This window comes from Lepidochelys olivacea, assembly GCF_965140295.1.
Source record: "Lepidochelys olivacea isolate rLepOli2 genome assembly, chromosome: 3".
NCBI classification, from domain to species: domain Eukaryota; kingdom Metazoa; phylum Chordata; order Testudines; family Cheloniidae; genus Lepidochelys; species Lepidochelys olivacea.
In genome coordinates, this window is record NC_140413.1 from 109,307,196 (window position 1) to 109,331,235 (window position 24,040).

General features: G+C 39.2%; 1 protein-coding gene across 1 annotated transcript in view; it reads right to left on the reverse strand.

Moving 5' to 3' along the window:
• Window positions 1-22,883, reverse strand: part of HIVEP2 (HIVEP zinc finger 2) — a 151,590-nt gene extending 128,707 nt beyond the window's left edge. Inside the window, exon 1 of the mRNA XM_084622443.1 lies at window positions 22,335-22,883. The gene's annotated coding sequence lies outside the window, so the exon portion shown is untranslated. The remainder of the gene's footprint in view (window positions 1-22,334) is intronic.
• Window positions 22,884-24,040: the final 1,157 nt, after the last annotated feature.

The window sequence follows — 24,040 nt, forward strand, 5'->3', positions numbered from 1 at the left end:
GGCTGGGCCCTGTGCAGGGGTTAATTTCACCCTTAGTAATTATTTTCTCTAATCTAAGAAACACATGCTGCCCTAGATTTACACAGTCAACACCCATTGACTTCAGTAGGAATTCCAGAAGAAATCAAGGCTGACCTCTCTTTCTTTATCCACATATCAAACAATGGCCCAGATCATGTCCCTGCCCCTTCATGGGCATTAAGCCCAGCCACAGTTGTTCAGCCTGGCCTGGCTCCAGACCCACAGAGCGGTGCTGCAACCCCAAGAATACAGATACCCACAGACCATGCAAGTGGAGTCTGTGAAGGGCAGTGAGATCATGAGGGACTAACATCAGGTTGGGGACAGGATCTCACTCATGGAGCGACTGCCAAGGAGAAAAGGCTGACCACCCTATTCAAACTTCACACTGGTGCAATGGACAGGTGAGAGTTCAAAAAAAAAAAAAAGGCTGGCAGAGGAGCATTCCCAGAGACAATCAGAATGTTGGGTGAATGCAGCATAACGCCCCCCCCCCGATCGTCTCAATGCTTCCCCCCTCCCACACTGGGTTTGTAATGCTCAAGACTGGTGAAACTAGCAGGGAGCTCCACTCTGCAAGAGTAAGGGACCTCCTCACCCTTCATGATTTGATCCATTATAAGTAACCATATGAGAACTCTGACCATCACACTGACATTGAACTTAAGAACTCAGAAATCTAATATGATGTGCACAGATAATATTGATTGTTACCACTGATATCAAATGTGGAATCAGGAGCTGCAGAACTGACTTTAGTATTAGGTAGCTAGAGAGTGCCATAAACGAGGAAGAAAGAAAATATCTTGTATAATGTATGAACAGAAAAAACTCAAATGACATGTACAGAACCTAAAAGATCCTGCAAATTCAAATGATACCATGTGACATTTCATGCCCTTACAAGCCTTTTTTTGTCAATGCAAGTGCTGCCTACATTTTCAGTGCAATTACTTTGACACACCAGGAAAAATATGAGTATAAAATACTAAGTCAAAATAAAATAAAAAGGAGTGTGATTAAAACTGAACAGTACAAGAAATTCATATTAAAGATGGACATTAAAGACAAAACTTCTCATGTGAATTTCGTTGCTTCTTAAAGATGTTGCACTGACAGTCCTGGAGAAATCCAGTATGTATCCAGGAAACATGAACATCACAAACAGTAGCACTGCAAGCATCTGTCTTTAAGCTGCCCTACTGATGTCCCTCAGCCCTGACTTGGAGTGACATGTAAGTGTGAGAAAATATTTTAGTCTCAGTCCATGTACATTCAGCTCTTGGCCTCCCCAGCTAAGACTATCAATAAGGGGATGGATTAGTGCCAGTTTATGCGAGATCACTCAATTCTTAACATATTCTACTTTTCCTAGCTATTGCACCATATATATGCTGCACGTTATCAACCATGGCATGCAATACCCACCCAGAGCAGGATGAACTGAAGATGTAGCATAAGCATTAACTCTCATTTTTCACTTTCCATTATTAATAACAATACTTTGCAATTCATCTGCACTTTATAGATGTTAACTAATTTTCTTAATGCCTTGCTATATAGTTGATTATTATATCTGTAAACTGAGACATGAAGATGTTAAATGGCTTGCCCAAATCGAGATAATGGGGCAGTCTTGAAACACAACTCAGTAGTCCTGACTCTCAGTCCCCTACTCTACCCACTTAACCACACTGCCTCCCCCTAACCATTATTCCTCTCACCCCAGGATTCCCTCCCAACTTGTCTCTCCTCACATTATTTGTGAATATTTTCTCTATTTAATAATAATAAAAAAAGGGGCTGGTCCAGACCTAATATCTAGGGCATGGCTTTGAAGATAAAAACAGAATAATGATAGAATAATTGGTCAAAGAAAAAGATCTAATCTAAAATCAATCACTTTCATTCCAAATGGACTCAAATAATCTTTTGCCTCCCTTTTACATCAAGTGGTTGCAAAATCTCCCAAGGGGAGGACTGTAGTACTAGATCCATACCTAATGACCCTATTGGGGAGCAGGGGCTATTAAAGGGAGGGGGGGGGGAAAAGAGTTATGTAACAATTTAAGAGCTGTAGAAACCCAACAAATTGTTATATTCACTTTAGCTTATACATGTAGAACAGCCACATTTGACAGACCTTACACTTATTAATCTATAGTGCTATCCTGGGACGGGGGGGAAAAGGAGCCCCGCCACTCCAACACACACACACACACACACACACAAACCCTCCAGAGTCTGCACATCGCTGAGTGAACGAACATTTTCATGTGTTAGAATATTTCCATCTCAAGACTCTGCTTCAAGACACTTTGCAAATTTTATAATGAATATTTGGAACTTGGCTATGTGACAGAAAGGACCAGTATACAGTATTTAATTTCAAAGCCCAGTCATCTCCCTTTCTGCGAAAGAATGAACATTGTTATTTCAGTGCATATCTCACTTTCCTTTCTCCTGCTTGCAAGCATCTTTCCATGCAAGATTCATGTTACAGAACTATAGATTATTAAAACCAAACGACGACTGTGGTGGGTAAAGTAGCAGATTAAAATTCAGAACTTGCTTATGAAAACTGACAAAACTTGCTCTTAAAACAGTATTTCTCTAGTTTTTTTAAAAAATCAGCTGCATCAAAATTATTTATATTCAAAGTTAACTAATCTTTCAAACATCTGCCTCTTATCATACTACAATATACAAAATCACGAGAGCATCTGCCTTTTGTTAAAAAAGTGGAATTTTCCATCATCATTAAAAATTATATAACGGTTGAATTCGGAACTGACTAATTTCATTTGTAAATACTCTGCTTTGCTTCAGTGCTCTGACTGACTTGGATAAAACAAAATTCTCTCCCCACAGTTAGCTGCAAAATGTTTGTGTTTTTCAATAAACCTTGTTATTTGTATGCGTTGTTGTCACAAAGTAAAAAGGCAGCAGCTCGAAAGGGTTAAACAAGAGGTTTCCTGTCAGTGCTTTGTGAAAAGCAAGATTTTGTATTCCATCATGGCAAAGAAATCTATTCAGGCCCTTTATATTCAGCATTATTCAGCACTATTTGGACCATATTTCAGGATCCCGTGAATGCTTTATGCCCACCTGACAGTGTATCCTCTATATTATGCAAGTGATGTAGTCTCCCCAAGGCAAATTATTACCCGACCATCCTGGTCTTTCCAGCTCAGCTGTATCCACTGACATGCTCTGTAAAGTGAGCCATTGCAATATAACTGTTCTCCTCTTTGTCACTTCTCCGGAGGGAGAAAAAAAAAAGAAATTATATTTCTCGCATCATCACTAAAGCAGAGCAATAGCAAGCTCATTGGCTGACTATGAGATGGAAACATCAATCAGGGTACTGTGTTAGTACTGGCTCACTGCAGAGTGCAGACCTGAAACTAGGTCTCAGCTAGCAATACTGCAGGAGGAGGAGAAAAAAAAAAAAAAGAAAGAGAGAGAGAGAGCGCACTATTTTCTCAAAGCAGGAAGAAGGGGAGGCCATGAGCGTTTCCTGTTGTGCAGCTGAAACAAGCAAAGACGTCATTACATTGACACTCCCTCAGGGTGTCGGCAGATTGAGGGCCAAAGTGCAGTCATTTCCAATGCACTGCAAGGAGCGAGGTTTTTGAGGAGAAACCAGCAGTGGCTTTTATTGCTAAAAGCATTCTCTGCACTTACATAGCAAAACAGTTAAGCAGCATGTGCGACTAGAAACAATGTTTGCTTGGGATGTAAGTTGCTTCTATTTTTTCTGTAGCGCTTGTGTGGGGAGCATTGCTGCAATACAAACAATACACCAAGCTGTTACCTACTGTAAATGCTTGTATAATTAAATATGAATGGTACCTTACACATTTTGGGATCTTCAGGGGAAATGAGTTTTCATGTACACATATTTAGTGTAAAATTAGAAGCATTCTTATGGGATTCCCTTGCTCAATAGTTCTGACAGTCCAGCAAAACACAAGTGAACAGAGACGCTTCCTTCCTACTTCACCTCTTCCCTTTCATGAAATGTTTTAAGGATCCAGCAGAATAACATTTAAAAGTAAAACTATAATACACAGAGGTCAGCATGTAGTCACACAGTGGTGTCTGAGATACCACAGTCATTCTCTATACATTCAAGAGTATATCTGCAGTAACTGTATTCAGCTGGTGAATGTTGACCTTTAAACAATGGCCAGTGAACACACAGTCTCTCTGGTGAAAAGGAAGGCTGTTTGATGTTTTAAAACAAGTCATTTTCCACGATCTGATTGATCAAAGAAGCTACCTGTTTAGATTATGATGATGTGCAGTGTCCAAATGTCTTATTGTACTAAAGCAAGGTCCAAGAATGTATTTTTCATGGTCAACTTTTTAATGAAACACATCCTATTTCCTATGAATTACACACTTTGCTAGCAGGGTATTAGCTGGTTTTATAATGGGATTATGGACCCTTTCTCCTCTAAGTAAATGGTTCAAAGCCAACACAAGTTCATAATGATTTAAAAGTTTTCACCAACCAACAGATGTTCAGTGGCCTATGTGAAATGATGTGATGGTGTCAGTCCAGTTCCTAAGATGCAGGAATACACATTATAGATCCAGTACCACAGCAACTGGTTCTCATCAAGAGCCAGTGACTTAATGGGAATAGCAATTAAACAACTTATTAAAGGTGATTACTCTAAATTACAGTTGAGGTTCATTAGTCAGTTGGCATGGGGAAGCTTGTGCGGCTACCCAGTTGTACATATTCCACAATTAAACAAAGAACATCTGTCTCCCGGGTTGTTAATCTAACACCTATCACCAAAACTACATTCTGTTCAAAAAAACTAATACTTGATATTGGTCAGTAGTTTCTAGTATACAGGTTTAGGGAGAGATTCTAATCTCACCAGTGTCAATTCAAACCAGTATTGACTTCATCAATGTTCCTCTGGATTAACTCAGGTGTTAGAGAAATAATAATCTAGGCATTAATGATCAAGCTACTTGTAAAATGGAATGATTTCTTGGGGAAAGGGAGGCTGGGCAAAACACTCAATCGAGTTGCTGTGAGAAAATTTCCACTGAACACAAACATCCTAAAAGACCTGAATGCTGCCCATCAGCTTTTCTTGAAATTTCAACCTAGTGTACTGTATTGAATTGAATCAAGATGGTGAGCTTGTGTCATTACTTTAAGCCTTGTATCTAAGACAGATAGTGTTATACTAAGACTATCTAAGACACAGGAGTTATACTTCTGATTTCACTGAAACAATTGCCACAGAGTACAGCCCTACTAGACTAGACTGAATGTAAATATGAAAAGTAGCTACCACTACGCTGTATATCTATTAAGGACAAAACGTAATAAGGAACAACAGTGTTTTCAAACAACTATCCACATCCTGAAAGTTAATCTTTGGGTAATTATATATTACAGTTCTTCAAATAATCAGAGCAGTATTAAACCATCTTTGGCAAGATCTGACATGGGAAAATGCCATCTGTTCTTTGTAGTGCATTTTGTAGCAAAATATGATCATTACACCTTAAAAGTGTATTAATTCTATTGACTTTCTTTTTCTCATTTAAAATTTGAGACTTTAAGCAAACAGAAATGGATGGATGGAAAGTGTGATCAGGTCTAATTGTTGGCTCTTGTGAAATGCTGCTAATAAATACATGCACGTCCATTCTAAATCAGCTCACTCTGTTAATGGTTAAAAAACTATATATAGAGAAGATTTCACAAAACATTTTGTGTATACTTTAAACAGTTATTTTCACCTGCAAGATATTCAGTAGTCTTACAGATTATAAATACCTTAACTATACTCTTGCCCTTTAAAACCTATCTGTGTAGTATGTTGCATAACAAGGGAATTTAAATTTAAAAAAATTGTTGGTATGTTTATTGTAATTATTCAGGATCCATCTGAATGATATTTGAAGAAGTGCAAATGGAATAGTCACAATCTTGAGATTTTCAGTTGAACTGCCTCATCCTTAAAGGAATTAGCTCCACTAAACAGATAATTAAAAGTAGCCTAGTGTCATTTTTATGAGAAGAATATGGTAAACAAACAAAACAAAGTAAGTTTAAGGCAGTGGTTCCCAAACTGGTTCCGCCGCTTGTGCGGGGAAAGCCCCTGGCGGGCCAGGCCGGTTTGTTTACCTGCCGCGTCCACAGGTTCAGCCGATCATGGCTCCCAGTGGATAAATCAGGGAAAGGTCACCAAAAAACGCCATTGTCATTATTGAGCATGCTGATGTAAGTGAAGGTACTGAAAGATGAGGCTCAGGAAGGAGAGCAAACCCACTCTGCTCTAACCCCACAGCAGCAGCTCCTGCCCCATGGGGCTTGGCCCTGCTCTGGATGTTGTGACCTTGGTGTACGGGGTTGCAGCAACACTCAGGTTTGGCCCATCCGTCCCTCCATAGATGGACCCAGAGGGGTGGACTGGCCAAACCGGAGTAGTGCTGCAACTCGGTCCACCAGGTCTCAACACCATTCCGTTTGGGGGCTAACCAAATGCATTTTTACAGCCACCATGATCTGCATGATGAAATCATAGCCCTAGGTATAACTACAGTATATTTTACTGCTTGAATGCTTTGCCTACTGGAAACCTGAGGATTGCATCACACTGTGAATTCATATACCTCACAGTGATGAGCCAAGATGTTACTTCTTCCCTTTTTGTTTTGTTGCATTTCAGATATTTAAATATTCTGGACAAAATCCTACCCTGTGATGCTCAAGTGCACTAATGGGAGAAGAGGATAGAAGGGAGTTTCTCCTCTACAACATAGATCGGAGCAGTAGTAGAGGGGAGTAACATAGTACTTAAGACAGCACTAAGGCCCCAATTCAGCAAAGAATTTAAGCACATGCTTTAGTGCTTTGCAAAATTGGGATGAGCTTCTGAATAGGACCTGAAAGGGGAAACTGCTACCTCCAAGGCTGTGCATTAGGCACCAAGGATGTGGTCTGCCTGCTTCTGATGTGACCCTGGCTCCCAGTACATATATAGCAAAGATGCAGCAGGGACTAAGTGACAGTGCATGCTGTTCCTTTATAAAGATCCATTCACATCCCCAGTGAAGCCACTGACTTCACTGAGAGATGGACAGGACCCTCCAGGACCAGTGAGGTATGCCTCACCACATATGTTCTTCTCCACCGCACCCAGCTGCCCTAAGCAGTGCTCTCCTGTGCCAGCAGGACAGGTATGGTGTCATTTACTCCCAGCATTACTCTGCTCCTCCCCTAACTGAACATGTCTTCAAAATAGTAAAGACAGGATTTTGTCCTTAGAAGTTACTGGAAAAAATAGTAAATTGAGAAGATAAACGCTACAATGATTATGCTGGAAAGACCGACTTAAATTTATAAAATTAAATTTATAACGCATTCTAGGGTGATGCTGCATGTTTAAATTGTCCATGTGTGTGCATGTATACGCGTTTATACAATTCTACAAACTTTAAGAAACAAGGAGCTGAAAGGCTCAGTGAAAGCAAAACCTGATGGCACTTTAGTAACCATCTTTTATAAATATCAGCACTGTGTAAATATAAATTATAATGAACAAAAATAAGATACTAAAGCAAGGGAACTAACTGTAAGGAGAAAGGGCTCTACTCCTTTGGAATTTCAATCACATAGCTAGAACCCTCAATTCTCAAAACCAAGTAATCTCATTTTAAGCTACAAAATGCAATCATTACAATATTTACTGAAATCGCTTTCATGGAAACAATGAGAAAACATACCAGATATTTTAAAAAATTAATCCAACTTAATTGTTGCTGTTTCTCATGAATTCAACGAGAGCCTAGGCAACAATAATATTTAGAATAAATATATTTTCTTATGGGAATAGCATTTTCACTCAAACGGACTGCACAATATCAATTAAAGTAACAAAGATCAGATACAGAAAATCCAGATACTGAGTTAAAAGCGAATTTGTGCTTCACTAAGTATTGTTCTTGTGTAGAAACATTTGTATTATTCTTTTCTGTTCTATTAGACAGTCTCTTTCAGGATATTACATCTCTTTTTCCTTAACCATTTTGAACTAATTAAAATTCTGAAAAGAGTCAAAATGTCTTAGAAAACACTCCAAAAAGCACAGACAGCACTAAGAGAAAAAATACTTCAAACTGAAGTAGGTTTGTAGACAGATAAATAATTGGACTATCTCACAAGGATTCCAGACTACGCACATAGGCAATATATCCTCACCTGTTTAAAAAAAACAACAACTGGAGGACATGGAATGCACAAACAAAATCAGTGACACAGAAGTATAGTAAGCTCTTCCAAGTGAAAACCACTTTGTAGCAAACCACAAGAGGTGTGGTTATGAAAGGCCATTGTAAAAGAGCCAAAACCTGTAGAGAGCAGTTTTGTAAGCCATGGAGCACCATACCAGCAAATGTAATAAGGGGCCAGAATATGCATAAGTGGTCAGTGAAAATGTACAACTCTTTGACAGGTTATGATGAACCCCCTACTGCCACAAAATTTTCAAATGGCTCCTCTGTTCTTGAAACTTCACGAACATATTTTTATAATGTACCAACAAGGTTCATATGACAGCAGCAACTTGCTAGGTCTTTTCTGTAGTAAGGCATGTTTTATTTCCAGTTTCATACATAGTAAACTGGGTTTTCTCAACTCCTCGCATATTTCTGTAGATCCCCACCCCCAGCCCCAACTGATGCTGTTTGCTGCTGTTTTGTGGATTTTCTGTCTTGTGGTGATTTTCTGTTAGCTGGGGTATGGTATCGGTAACAGGGCACTGGTTTGGGGGCATATGCACATGCCTCCCAGCACACCTGTTACAGCCCTTAGGCCCTTTGAAACTGGAAGCTGCAGTTGCAGGCCACATGCTTGTTATGTGCCTTACAGGAAATCACATATTGGGCTTCCTGCTTCTTAGGCAGAAGAGTAGACAGGCAAGACTCAGGATCAGGGAAGTCTTAGGGCTCATCATTGACATTAGGAAGGGCAACTAAAGAGGAAAGGTGCATCCTTTTCATTGCCAGCTAGCAAAGCCTGAGGTGGTTGGTATTTTGTGTTTATTGGATTTTGTTTTGCCTCTTCCTTTATTTAAATAAAGCCAACCCTGCAGGAAGGGTCTTGGACTAGGTGCACACTAGAAGCTTTATCCTACTTTCCCAGCAAGTTAGCTTGCTATCGGCTTACAGCAACATACCAAATAAGGGGCTTGGAGCACTGCTTGGCTTTTTGAGACTTGGCTTGTAATTCATTGCTTTGCTTTTCATTATTCTATTGAAGCTACATTATTCTACTGAAGCAAGCTGCAGGAGCATGGAGTCCTGTACAATTAAGAGATCATACCAGGACTAGGTGGAACTCCCTAGCTGAAACATTAGCATAACTATTATTAGCAAAATAACAAACAACGTAATTAAAGTGGGTTCTACACAAACCTCAGGGTGTGCAAAAAGATACTAAGTCAAAAACTGAGTGCCTCCAACACCCAGCAACACCCTACATGACAGAATCGTTATCAAATAATCAGATCACTCCATAATGTGTTCCATTTATTCATAATTTGACCTCTTTTGCCCAACATTGTATCTTTTAAATTCATAACTCAAGGGTTTTTTGTGGTGGTGGTGGTGATGTTTTTTGTTTGGTGATAACAAAGGAATGATTTCCCCTTACCTCCTCTACACAGTCACCCTGAGTATTAAAAGTTCTTCCAGTAAGTAATAGAGTTAAAATGGAGACGTAAAGATGGAAGGTTTAGCTGCAGGTTGACTTAGTTCAGTGTTACTGGGTTTTGATTAGGCTTAATCACTGGTTGTGGCAATTTGTATGGAAGGATGGATATATAAGATTCCATCCTTGCTTTTACAACACAACAATATGTATAACCGTACAACTTTACTGAAAGCATTATTTTCTTATTTGTTTTCATGATGAAAAACATCAATAGTTTACAAAAAATTACTCATCTGATGCACCTCAGAAATGATGGCACTTGAGACACGCTAGGGTCAGATCCATGTTAACATATCACCAAAGTGGGAGCAAAAATGACCTGGAGAAGAGATGTAGGTCTCCCTCATCTTCTAAACCACTGTCAAACTTTTGTGCCTAATCCTTTAAAGGTTTTAATACCCAAATCATAATGAAGGCACCTTAGGGCAGGGAATACTTCTTGCTTTTCATTTCCAGAGAACTTTCCACATTATGGCATGATCATTAGTAACAACGTGTGGACACTTTCAATCAAGAGTCTCTCTTCTGCATTATATTTTCTTTAAGTCTACATGTTCATATTTTTTCAATGGTCTAATCAAGTGATATTAAATACAGTAAAGAGTAAGCCAAGCTTGACTAGGGTCTCCATTTTTATGATCTGATTGGAAGCAATGAGGGGAAGAGAACTGCCTCCGTGACTACCTCAATGGCTCAAAGTAAGACTTATCTAAAACTGAAGCGGCGAAATCCTGGAAGTCAATGGCAAAACTCTCACTCATCCGGCAACATCTGCATGGGACATATTCTGATCTCAATTTTACCAGTGTAAACCCATAGTAATACTGCTAAAGCCAATGAAGGATCTTCAGATTTATTCTATTGTAACAGAATATGACCCCATATGAGCACGTGTGTGTGGATGCAGAGGCTGGTGTTCACACATTAACAGCCGGATGATTTAAATTGTCTTTAAAAGAATATCAAAAGGCATAAGATCAAAGCAAGGACTATAAGCCAAATTTTGCTCTTGTTACACAGATGTAACCTGAAACCACTGACTTGATGCAATTATTCTAGCTATTTGTGTGTATATATTGATCCATACAATATGACAAAAACAAAATCCTAAATTTTCTATTGAAATTTCTATTTATTTTCTACAGAAAAAAATCTGTTCAAGCAGTGGAGTTGAAATGCATTCTCTGGCTGAAAATTAAACCATGATATGATCCCTCCATCTCGACTGTGACAGTACATGGCGTTCAGATGTAATCAAGCTGGAAAGTATGGGACACCTCTATACTATAGTATATGCATTTGTAAACAATCTGTCTCTATTTATTACACTCTTAGTTTGCCAGACAAGCCACTTGACTGAGACAGCGTTCAAGTGACCAGAATTGTTTTCCATTATTGCCTTTCTTGCTCGTTAAGTGTCTCAAACAGATGACCATGATCAAATAAAACTAAATTAAACCAAAATGGTGTACAAGTCAATGGAAAAACTTCCAAATGCTTGCTCTGAGAATTGAGCCAATAAAAATTCAGCACCATTATCACTTACATTAATCCAAAATGGTGGCAGTGATTTCTGCTGGAGCTCAGCTCCTGACTGAGACAAGCTCTCATGACCTGTTCAGCTAAAATATAAAAGCCTCGGTTGAGGCAAGGGTTTTTAAAAGGTAAAATAAAAACATACATAAATTGGAGATTTTATGGCATAGGGAAAACTTGTGTTGATAAACATAACTTCTAGCAGGCGATAATGCCCCATTGTCAGTCTCACTAACAACCCACCAAGCACTAATATTCCCCTCTGTACTTCATCCTTAGCCAGCATACACTTAAAGATGTATGGTTGGATGTAACAGTTTTCTCCAAATCTTGTCTCTTAATTTCTAAGAATATAAGGTATAGAAAGTAGATTAGATATTCCTTCTCTTAAGGGCACACCATGAGCAAAGAAAACTTTACAGATATGCCACATTCAGGCTATAGAGAAGTGTGCATCACGGAGATGTCTCACTCCTCTGCATGCCACTCCCTTGCAATGTGAGGTGTGGTTTAGGGAGCAGAGTGACAGACATCTAGGGCAGTAGCTATGCACGTTCACTGAATTTAACCCACACCCCCCCCCCTTCACAAACCCCTCAGCTCCAGCCCCGAGCCCACACCCCCTCCCGAATCCCAACCCCAGCCCGGTGAAAGTGAGTGAGGGTGGAGAAGAGCGAGTGACGGAGGGTGGGGGGGGTGAATGGAGTGAGGGAGGCGGGGCTTTGGTGAAGGGGCAGGGAAGATCCTGGGTTGCCCTTAAATTCAAAAAGTGATCTTGGGTGTAAAAAGGTTGGAGACTGCTGCTGTAGTGTCTTCACTAAGCACTTCAGCTGCGCTGTTTCAGCACTGTGTGTATAGACAAGCCCTAAGATACCAACTCATTTCACAAGGGCCACCAGAAAACCATAAGGCGGTAAGAACTTTCAAATCACTCGTGATGGAAGGCAAAAATCAAATCAGTAACTAGAGAAGAAAGACTATCTGCCACCAAGCAAAACAAAAGGAGATGCACTGTGGAGCTTCCCTGTACAACTCCACCAGCACATGTCAGCACTGACTTGTGACCACGTTCCTTGCCAACAACATAGCTTGCTGGAGCCAGCACTAACAAATGGGGCTAACTATGCAGTAGTTTTCACCGGGGAATTGCCAATTCTGAAGTTTTCATAAGAAAAGCAAAATGAAAACAATTTGCTATGATAAACTAGGTCAAAGTACAATATATAGATTTTCATTATTGGTAACTGAACAAAAATCTGGTATCTGCATAAAAATGTTTGGATGTATATTAATACTAGCAAAATACATATTGGATGCTACTGGTGACTTGGTGGTGGTGATCTTCTTCAGCCATGTATACAGATCTCATTCTCCTCTCTCCAGCTCATCTTCCTCCCCACTGCAAGTAACTCACTGTGGAGGTAGCAACACAGTATCTTTAAAAAATCAGGATCTTTGTTTTTTCTTTGTTAATATCAGGCGGTGATTTCCTAGTCAGGTATTTTATTGCGCACTAAAATCCTAATGTTAATCACAAATCACTTCAGATGTATTAGTAACATGTTTATCAGTCACTGTCAGGAATCAGCTGTAGATCATGAAGTCAAATGAACATAACTTGTCCACCACTTATATTTTAAGCAATACAAACTGCATCTGAAGGGGCCCAGTCCTACAGTAGGTAAAATTTCCATTGACTTAACTAGGAGTTTTTCCCTGTATCAGGACTGTAGAATTAGACACAAAATAATTAATGAACACATTGCATGTTTTGTGTGCCATTCTTTTTCAAAGTACTGTGAGAAAGTCTACATCCAAATGCTCTGGCAGGTAAAAGAAAAAGTCATTCTTCGAAAGTCACATGTAGTTTAAATGAGTCTATTCCATGTTTATGGCCTCTGTTACGCAGGTCAAACTAGATTACTATAATGGTGGCTTCTGATCTTAACATTTATACTGAAATCCTGGCTCTATTGAAGTCAATGGCGAAACTACCATTGACTTCAAGAGGGACAGGATTTGACCTATGAATCTATCACTGTCCATTCAAAGATAAGCATTTTTTTTAAAAGAACCATTTTTGTCTCTCCCAAGCACAAAAGACAAATGCCTTTGATCTTACAAATGTAATTGATGACATCTTTTGTCAGAAAGTGAGGGTGATTATCTTACTGTTGAGGTTGTTTTCACACATAAATAGTGGTGTCATATAAGTATTGCACTAAGACGCTAGAAATTATTTTCACACAAAATAGATCTGAAATAGAAATTATTTTCGCACATAAAATGCATTATGGTTGTGGTTCCGCTCTGAAAAGTGACTGTGTAAAACTGGCACCATCTTATTCAATAGATCTGTTCCCTTTATTTATTCAGTCCTATCAGCCTATTTTAGTCACCAAAACTTTATTTTTATACTACTATTTACTCCTCCTTGCTGCACATCTCTGGAGTTCTAAAAGAAAGGGAGGTGGATTCTACTCTTTTTTATGCAACATTAACAGAATTGTTTACTCAGTTCCAATTCCAGGGTCAGACACAACTGATCATACTAGTTGAAGGCAAGGAGCAGGGGCTGCACAGGTGTCACTGAGGACCTAGCTCAATTGGTAGAACCTTCATTACTGTTCATGCTTGTGAGGGAAAAAATGTTGACTCTCAGATCCCAGGATAAGTTCATAGCACTTGTACTTAGAAAAATATGTTTACTTGTAATCTGAACTGGAAGTCATTGAGAGAAAATAACCATGGAATTCCACAATACATTATTATCAGTCACTTTTCCAAGCAGACCTGAACTAAAAAAAGCTTTGTGCTATATTATAAACACAGTTAATAGCTGTCACCAAGATATGTTCTACTGCATATTGGCTTTTCTCTATAACTACATCTTATCACATCTTGCTGTCAATGAAGGGTATTCCCAATTATTATCTCCGAAATAAGTATATTTCAATTTTAAATGTTTCTTGAACAGCCATGACATTTCGATCCAAGAAAAAGTCATATTTGTTTTGTGGCTGCATTTGAGCTGAATCAAAAATAAAATGCATGTGATCTAGTAGTAGGTTTTATTTTGATACCATCATTAGTATCAAATTTGATACTAATTTGGTATCAGTTTGATGATTTAACTGGGAATTGGTCCTGCTTCGAGCAGGGGGTTGGACTAGATGACCTTCTGGGGTCCCTTCCAACCCTGATATTCTATGATTAAAATGATATGCAGCAATAAAATTTAGTTTTATAGCTAACAATTTTTAAAGTCCCTAATGCACTATTTTAGTAAATAATCCCACTGTATACAAACAAGTGTGCATGTCCACAACAGGGCTGCAGTTAATGTCTGAGCATCAGTTTATTTACAATGGGACACACCACACATGTATTTTGTTTTAAAACAACTCCAAACAAAACCCTGGAACTGCAGAAAGGAGTAGATTGTTATTTAAAATAAAGACAACATTGAGATTTAGAAGGTAAAACAGGCAAAATAACACTGCCAATAAAGGCTTATTTTAAGATCTAGAAATTCTGATCATGTCCCTTTAATTTTTTTTTTTAAACAGAAAGTCTCTGCTAAGAATAAACATTACTGTATGCAAAAACGGCCTATTAAAAATCCTATTTTAACAAATTCAAAATGTTATTTTCTATTATTACATTGTAGGCAGTATCATGTTCCACAACATATCATGGGGAGTTTCTTTGAGATTGTTAAATATCTCCAACAATTTTCTTTATTCATAACAAACATACTTTGAGAGAAAGTATTGTGCCCAGTTCTACAAGTCCATCACACATGGAAGTCTCACTGACTTCATTATGTGGTCTGAAACGACAAGCTTGCCGAATTGGGCCCACAACATTATTGCAGCCTTAATGGCTAGAAAATACATTATTATAAAATTTCCAACACATGCTTGTATGGTATCTGATCGAATTTTCAGACTAACTGAAAATATGTCTGAAAGAAGCACTGAACCAAAAAGAGTTAGTACAAATTAACAGAAATTATTTGTTTCCTGATAATCCTCCTTTGGATGACTGAAGGAATTTTAGCTTTCTGTTTGATCAGGATCAATCCCTTTCTATTTCAAATTAACACCACTGGGTTACTGGTACATGTCAGCTGACATCACAGTTTCAATTCCCTTTAGCTCTTTGTTTAAAAAGAAGAATTTCTATTAAACTAAACTATATACATGCAAATTATCTACTTCTTTCCTGTGTATACAGGAAATGTATAACCCTTTATATAGAATTTATGATAATCTTGTTTTAAAAAAAAAAACACTTTCCCGCAACATTCAAACATGAGCTCCTCTTACATCAAAGTAGTAATTACAGTGTGCCTTTAAAAAAAAACAATGTACAACCTTTTTTTCCTTTGGCAGCTCATATAAACCAGAAATATTTCTGCCAATGCCAATATAATATAGGTACAGTACCTACCACGGTTCTACTCTAGTAAACTTGTATTTTAAAACAGATGTTGCTCAGGACCCGAAATATTTTAGAATTCCTTTTTGAGGGGCTGATGTTTTTTGGATATTGGGAAGTGGCATTTTATGATTCAGTATAAATTCACCTATTAGAATGGAGAGGGTGTCAAAAGTATTTTAATTAAATAAAGCTCCTACTAAATAAAGAAACAAAAATCAGATGTAGTAAAACACACCCAAAATATTCGCATAATTAGTCATTAAAACATACCGAGTTAATTATGGTTTGTGTATCATTTTAAGGAAAATGAGAACTGGCACTGAAACCTGATCTACACAACAGTTAAATTGGTGTGGATACAGTTATAACAGCATGAAGGTAACTTAAGCCAGGTCTACATTACAGACTTTGGCCAGCACAGCTATTTTGGAAGGGTGAAAACAGATGTGATTCCTATTGGCATAAAGAAGTCATTAGTGTAGATGCAGCTAGACCAGCAAAGCTGAGCTTTTATCAAAATAGCTTGTTTCAATCATGAGGAGTGGTTTTACTAAACTGGTACAAAGCGTAGCTTTGCCAATATAGCTGCATCCACAATAGGAGAGCTTTGTTGGTACAGTATGCTGATAGTCTTGCACTGGTACAACACGCCTAGTGCAGACATGGCCTTATACTGGTATAGCTCATTCCTGTAAATTAAGGGGAATAAACTGTACCAGTATAAGGATCTTTATACCAGTGTAACTGCATCCACATTTGCAGGCACTGTACCACTTTATCTATACTGATATAGTTAAAGAAGTACAATTTTTTTGTGTATAGACATTACCTGTGGGGCCCATTTAGAGAAAGTATAGAAAAAAATGCATATGCATATGCCAACTTGTGAAAAATCAACATTGGTAAATTTAGAAATCAACTAAAAGTCAAAGGCCATATTTTCAACTGTGTCTTCAATTCTGTGCCTAGAAAAACGTGGGAAAAAATATACGTCCAAAGCAGCATGGACAAATAGAGATACACAAACAATGTGGTGGGCATAAACAGTTGTTATCCAGACTCCAATCTCATTATAGCAGTATTAGGAGATCAGAAACGGACCATTTTTGCAGGTAGACAAATCAGAAGCAAATTAAAGTAAGGCCTTGCGTCCACATGCAGTCTTATATTTAGCCTATATAAATTGAGGGTATTAAATATTAAATAATATTTATTAAATCACACGGTAAACAAAAATGTTAACATAATTTTAACCTGACAGTCATAATTATTTAGAATATTTTTATTTCTTCTGATTATTTTATATTAGGAGTCATGGAAACATGGGCCAGAATGTCCCCACCCATTTTAATAGTTGTGGGAAGGGTTTTTTGGGGGTCTAAAACAGAATGGGGAATATTTTGCAAAGACATTATATGTAAACAGAATTAGTGCTCTCACAAATGAACAGGGGTGCATGTTGACACTATTAGCACTAACTGGTGGCATCTTTGTGCCCTCTTAGCAGAAAAGCCAAAAAATGGATGTGGCTGGACACAAACATGATTTTAACCCACTAACAGTCCTTTCAGGTCAGAATTAAGATACACTGGCAGATTAGCATGGGAAAACTTGTAATACTTGTACTTGCATGGAATATTTACTCTTAGGCTGTCAATCCAGTACTTTACATGAACTCTAAATTCACTAAAGAAAGAAAAAAGGAGCCCTTATCAAATATTCCTCTTTTATGTTGTTGAAATAGAACAATTCCTGAAAATTGCTTAATAAACATATTAATATCAGCAATAATGAAAGAAAGACTACAAGACTCTTATTTGCTGATTGTATCCTTTAGAGAGACATTGCTAGTTTGAAATTATCCTATGATAATTTGTAAATTCGTAATTTTCGTAATGAAAAGTAACACCCAAAATCAATATAACTGAAAGACAGTGTAAAATGTTGTTTAGTTCGTGTCTTTAGACAGTTTACCATTTCCCCTGTAGTACCAGATAGTCAGTTCCTCCTTGCTGAAAAGACTCTTATAAACTTAAACAAGCGAGCAAAACAATCATTAAAATAACTATTTGTGATTTTTTTTTAAATTCAGAACACACTATTTAAAGGATGTCCTACCAAAAACAGGATTTTTTAAAATCAGTTAAAAATTAAGTTGCCTGTGTCTCTTTAAATTAAAAGCTTGCTAGAATCAATTATTTTAATGGCAAAATCTCCTCGCAACTTGTCCTATCTTAATCGAGTAGAAAAGATATGCAGTCTCTGCATACAACACTTCCCTTCAATTCTCCAAAGAGTGAGTACTTAACTTTTGTAAAAGACTATAACCCATCAAATTTAATAACAGTTATGCATGTCCCTTGTGAGGAGAATGGACCTTTAAAATGGCACTTTCACGTTCACTTCTTCTGGAAAGAAGAGGTGAATTAGACTGAATAAAACATTCTTTCCTCTGTATCCTGACAAGGACACTACCATGAAGATGTATCTGATTTAAGTCATAACTCAATCCAACTGCAAAAGGTTAGCATGCAGGCCTGACCGTTTTATCTTGAACTGAAATTCATGTGCAAACTCAAATAAGAATCATATGGAAGAAGTGTCAGCCATACCCCTCCACTCCCAGGGCTGGATTGACAGCCATCGATATACAGAACCACAGTTTGTTACAACACCCTACCATCCGGCATACTGAAGTCTGAAAGTTTGATGACCTGCCTTATTTTACAATACTTTACATCTCACATAGCTGATCTTATCAATTTGCCACCTACAGTAATACTGTTTAACAGTAGGCATTTTCCCCTAAGAATGAAAATTACAGTATGAAGTATTACAGTATTTAGCAACCACTTCTGCTAGACAGAGATTCCATATTCCAGCTGCCATTCCCAAAATGGTTAGATTCTAAATTAATATCAAGAACTAACCTTGTTAATGAGTCAGGAAGAAAACATCAAAATGGTACTTGTCACTTTCACTTTTGCTTAAAGCCAATTTGCAATCACTCCTGCTAATAAAATAAATAACCAACCAACCAACCCTGGTAAAATGAAAACTTGACTATACAATAAACTTTCTTTTCTTAAAATCAATAGGTACAGCCTATAAATATTAACAGTGACATCACAGAGTTATTAAAATAAATATGTTCAGCTAGAACCAGTAAACCAAAAGCTAAAAAAGAATGTGCCAAAAGTAATCTAAACACAAATTTAGTGCCAAACACTCAGACATATGTACCTACCATTATTCAGCAAGAACCACATGAATGCATATGGTTCTCTATTTTGTCTTCATAGTAACAAGAAGGTTTGTAAACAGATCTCACATAGGAGGAAATCTAGTCACTTGAGAATCTAAAAATCAGTCTTTGTGAAGACCAGTTTTGCACTGTTGCCACATAATAGGATTTAGTTGTTTTAATATGTGACTAAATGTCTTCTACTTCTACCCAAATTCTGTTCTCATTTCACCTCATAATACCAATGGAATTGAAACATGTCACTGAAGCCAGAACTTATTCCTGTCACTTTTGATAATCGTCAGTAAATGCTATAAAAATGTATATTGCATGATGTTAAATACTTGGGAAGATTTTATCAACTATGTCAAAATTAATGATACGTTGATTTTGTAGCACATCAATATCATTTACAAAGGTGAAAACCAAACCAACCTAGAGTTCGCTTACAGGAATAAAAATAAAAACCTAAGTGCAAAAATCAGCTCTGTGCGATAAGTAATCTGCATTTTCACCGTTAACAGTTTTTTAAAAAAAAATTAGGCAAAACAACAGAAACCAAGTGGAAGATATCAGATCTTCCAATTCCCAAAGTTTCAGAAGTGACTTCCTAACTTCAAAGATGAAGAGAATTTTAAAATATAATTGTAAAAGACCCTGTAAAATAATTTGGAAGTGATGATGTATGTTTGTATACTGCAAACCTAGTAGGTGAAGCCTCTGGCACCTTAGTTGTATTAAAGCTAACATGTTTACATGTCATTTTCATTATCAAAATACATATGACTCTCTACCACGTCCTTACATTAATCTGAAGATTAGATTCCTGTTGAAGTCAATGGGAGTTTAGCCTGAATAAACAACAGCTTAAGAGTTGGGCCCACTCTCTGCTTTTGTTCTTTGGTAGACCACTTGTTCTTTCAATTTAATAATAATTATTATTTACTTTACCCTACAGTAGCACCAGAACCAAAAACTGAATCAAAGTCTCCTCGTGCTAGATGCTGATGTAAATAATGGTGTCTGCCTAAAGAGCTTAATACAATAATGCACCTAGCTACTAATTATTTGTTTTCTCCTTTGCAGGCCAATTTATTTACTCCCTCCATCATAAACCACAACATAGATTCACTGTAAGATCAAGGTAGTAAAAAAGAATGAGTATCCTTGACTCTCTGTGCACACAACTTTTACTACCACTAGTAAGGTATGTAATTATCCAAATTCTAACACTTAAACTTGTTCCATCTCAAAAGAAAAGAAAAATTTTTTTTGAAAGAAATGGAGCTTAATGGCATTTTCCAAGAGTTTCATTTAAATTTTTAATTAAAACTTCTTACTGTAAGGATCTAATTAACATTTCAAGTCTTTAGCCTTCTTGATTAGTACAATTTTTCTTGATATAATAGAAATAAAATAATACTACTCTGAATATTCCTGTCAGTAAATTAGAAAAATATTGAGTTATTGTGGCAGATTAGAGTCAGACCTTTAAAAAAAAACAAAAACAGCATCATCACTTACGTGAGGGCAAAACTGAGTGAGATTCCAGTAGCACATGGGAACCATAAGAAAACTGAACAATTCACATTTCCATTGTAATAGAAATAATGGAAACAAACCCATGACGATAGGCTTAGGCCTTGCTAGATGAGGCTTTTTATTATATCAGTTGCACTAAAATGATTATTCTACATATTCTGCAGAATTACAGATCCTAAGTATATTAAACAGAACAGAAATAGCATCTCCTTCCTCTCTGCTTCAGGTTCTCATTTGTAAAATGGGGATAACAACATTTACTGTACCTATTTCTCAGGGGTGTTGTAAGCAGCAAATGGTGAACGTTTGTGTAGCACTTTGAAAATGTAAAGAACTCCAGACTGGAAATGTGAAGTAATACTAGCCAAACTAGACCTGGGATTTCCCCTCCAAATATTATTTTCCCATAATTACAGAGATAATATATTCCAAGGAAAACTGCGAGAAGCAACTTGAAGAATATCCCTTCCTTCCTTCCTGCTTCACAGCACACAGCTCCCAGAAGGACAATATCTGGTTGCACTTTATGACTCCCCCCATACACATACATTGCAGCATAGATCTTTCAAGGTAGGGTCTCACATATAACAAACATGGATGTGCCTGTTACATAATCAGATGCAGCCAGACCGTAGACTCCGGTTATATAATAAATTCATTTCTGCAGCGACAGCCGCCGCTCCCCCACCCCCGCCCTTGGAAGCTGACTTCCAGCCTCCCTCTGACTTCCAGCCTCCCTCCCCCAAGGGAACAATGGTCTGTTTAGAATGTGCAAAAGGAGAGCGAGCACATCTGCCTTGATGGCAGCAGCAGGCAGAGCCCCTCGTTAACCCCCTTCCTGTGGCTTTTACACGTCATGGAACATTCCCGGAACGGGCCAACGTTCCACCCACTTCAGGGAACAGGCATCAAGGCGCAGCGCAGCACTGCCCCGCACACGCATCCAGCCCCCGCCACCTCCAGCCCGGGTCGCACACGCGCGTCGCCCCCCCCCCTCCCCCGCCCCACATACGCACAAGGACAAGTCAGGCGCGACAGCCAGCTGAAGCGTCCGTCAAGCTACCCTCTCCTCCCCCCGCCCAGCCCCTCGGCTCATTCCAACCGCAACCCCCCTCTTCCATGCAAACCCTTGCCCCTCCACCGAGCGTCTGCGTACCCCTCCCACCTTGCCACAGGGAGCCCAGCGTGAGCGCCGAGCAGCCGTGTCCCCTCCTGCCAGTGTCTCTCCTTAGAAACCATGCTCATTCCTCGCCACAGGAGGAGATTACGCAAGGCAGCCTGCTCCTAATCTGCATACACTTACATGCTGGGTATTCCCCACATTTCCTAACAGCGGGCCACTGACAAAGACGTCCCCGTCCCCCCCAACCCCGGTGCAAGAAGAGGGGAACGGTTCCCAGCATCCGAGGGAAAACGGGGCCGATGATCGCAACAAGCTCAGCACCCCTGGAGAGGAGACTTACCGCTCGGGTGGGTTTACAGCCCCACTGGTTTCTCTCAGTACCTCCCCCCCCTCCCATTCTTCACAAGTCCTCCATAGACCCCTCCGCTGCAGCCAGACAGCCCCCGGTGACACCGCGCACTTGCAAGTTGCTCCAGAGACCCTTGCAAGCCTCCGCCTCAAAACACCCAACTTGTCAAGGACTTTTCCTGCTACAGTCTAACTAAATAAATAAATCACCATTCTACGAGTGCCTCCCCCCCAGCACCAGTTGAAAGCGGCCGTCAGCTGGTGCCAATGACAGGGGCTGGAGAGGGGGAGGGGTCCTTGCAGCAGCAGCTGCTGCTCACCTGGAAAGTCACCGAGCCGGAAGGAGGAAACCCCTCCTGGTGCCCTTGTTGTTGTTGGTTCCGCTGGGGGGCTCTTGTTGCTCCTTTGCTAAGGTGGTGCCTGGAGCGAGGTGCCCCGCGGCATTGCTTTATATAGAGACAGATCGAGATATCCCGGCAGCCAAGGGGCGTCTGGTTCATTGACTTGTAGTAGGATAGACCATTGCTCTCGGGCTTCCTCTCTCTCTCGCTCGCTTTAAATGGTGGAGCTTGATTTAAAATAAGAATAAAATCAGGGCGAGAGAGAGGCCGGAGAAGCCGCAGGTTTTTTTCCGGAGGAGGGAGCCTCTCGGAGCTGCAGACAGACTGGGTTATTCCTGGCACCACTTCCCAGAACAGAAGTTACAAGGAGAGAGAGGGGAGAGCTCAGCCAGTGATGTCATCGGATCCCCCAGCGCGTCCCAGGGAGGGAGCGCGAGAGGGAGGGAAGCTGAACCAGAAGATCCAGTTCCAGAGAATGATGGGCTCTCTGTGCGTGTGTGTCTGTGAGAGAGAGAGAGAGGTGCACTGTGCAGACAGAAAGAGAGGGGGAGGGAGGAGGCAGGGCTTCCGAGTGCAAAGCAGCTGCCTCCCCCAGCCAGAGGAGATCTCTGCTTCCCCTCCCCCTCCTTTGAAAAGGGAACTCCCAGGAGAGCCAGTCTCAACTTGCCATGCAAAAGTTGTGCGTCTTCCCAGCTTGAGAATTTCCTTTAAGGATGTGGGATCCTCCTCCCCCCGCCCTTTTCATTTTCCACCCCTTCCACCCCCTCTCCCTCGCCTGGTCAAGATCATGTTATCTGTCAGGAAGAACAAAATAATACCAGAGTTCCTGATGCTGGCTGCATTTCTTGAGCATTTGAACCTGTTTTCTTGCGGTTCCCATCCCCAGTCCAAGTAGCTTGTCTAATGTGTCATGCAATACGTCTCTTAAATCATGTACTGCTTTGCCCCCTACTCCCCAAGGGAAGGTTTATTGGAGTCTCAGCAATTATTCTATTACTCTCTAAATGGGATTTTGGAAATATAAAAACAAAACAAATTGCTCAAAGCAGTACTGGCTTTTTCCAGACTTCTCTGATTGCAAATTCAGTGTCTATTTCTAAACTCAGCGTGTATTTCCAAAAGAAAATCTTCAGCTTTAAACATTTTCTGGGCTTATTTTGTTTACTTGTTTTAAAATATTTTATTTTCATATCTTTTTATCCAAAGAGTCACTAGAAAACAATTTTTAAAATGAAGTAACTTGTTTAATATATGTATACAAAATAATACAAAACATTGTCAGGTGCAGGGCTCCCTGCTTTCAATGTTAGAGATGGCAGGTGACATTCAACTTAAAGAATACTGGATGTCATACATGTGAACTTGTTAGCAATATTTCCTTTCAAGGCTGTTGCTCTGAGTTCAGAGGCCTGCAGGCTGCAGCAGACAGTGAAAAGGCTGAGACAGGACAAGTGCTCCACTTGTGCCCAATATGGTCTCTGTGGTTTGCTGTTAGCTTAAGTGGTGACCCTGCCAGCCAGTGAGGATTCAGAACGTTTTATATCAGCTGCTATTGCTCTCATGTTCTAGGGAGTAAAGAGGGATATGAAGGGCAGGAATAAGAGGGTGGTGCCAATTCATTCTATGCTAGAATATCTGTGCCCACCTCTTTTTTAAATACAGTTTGTCTCCAATAAGCACATAAC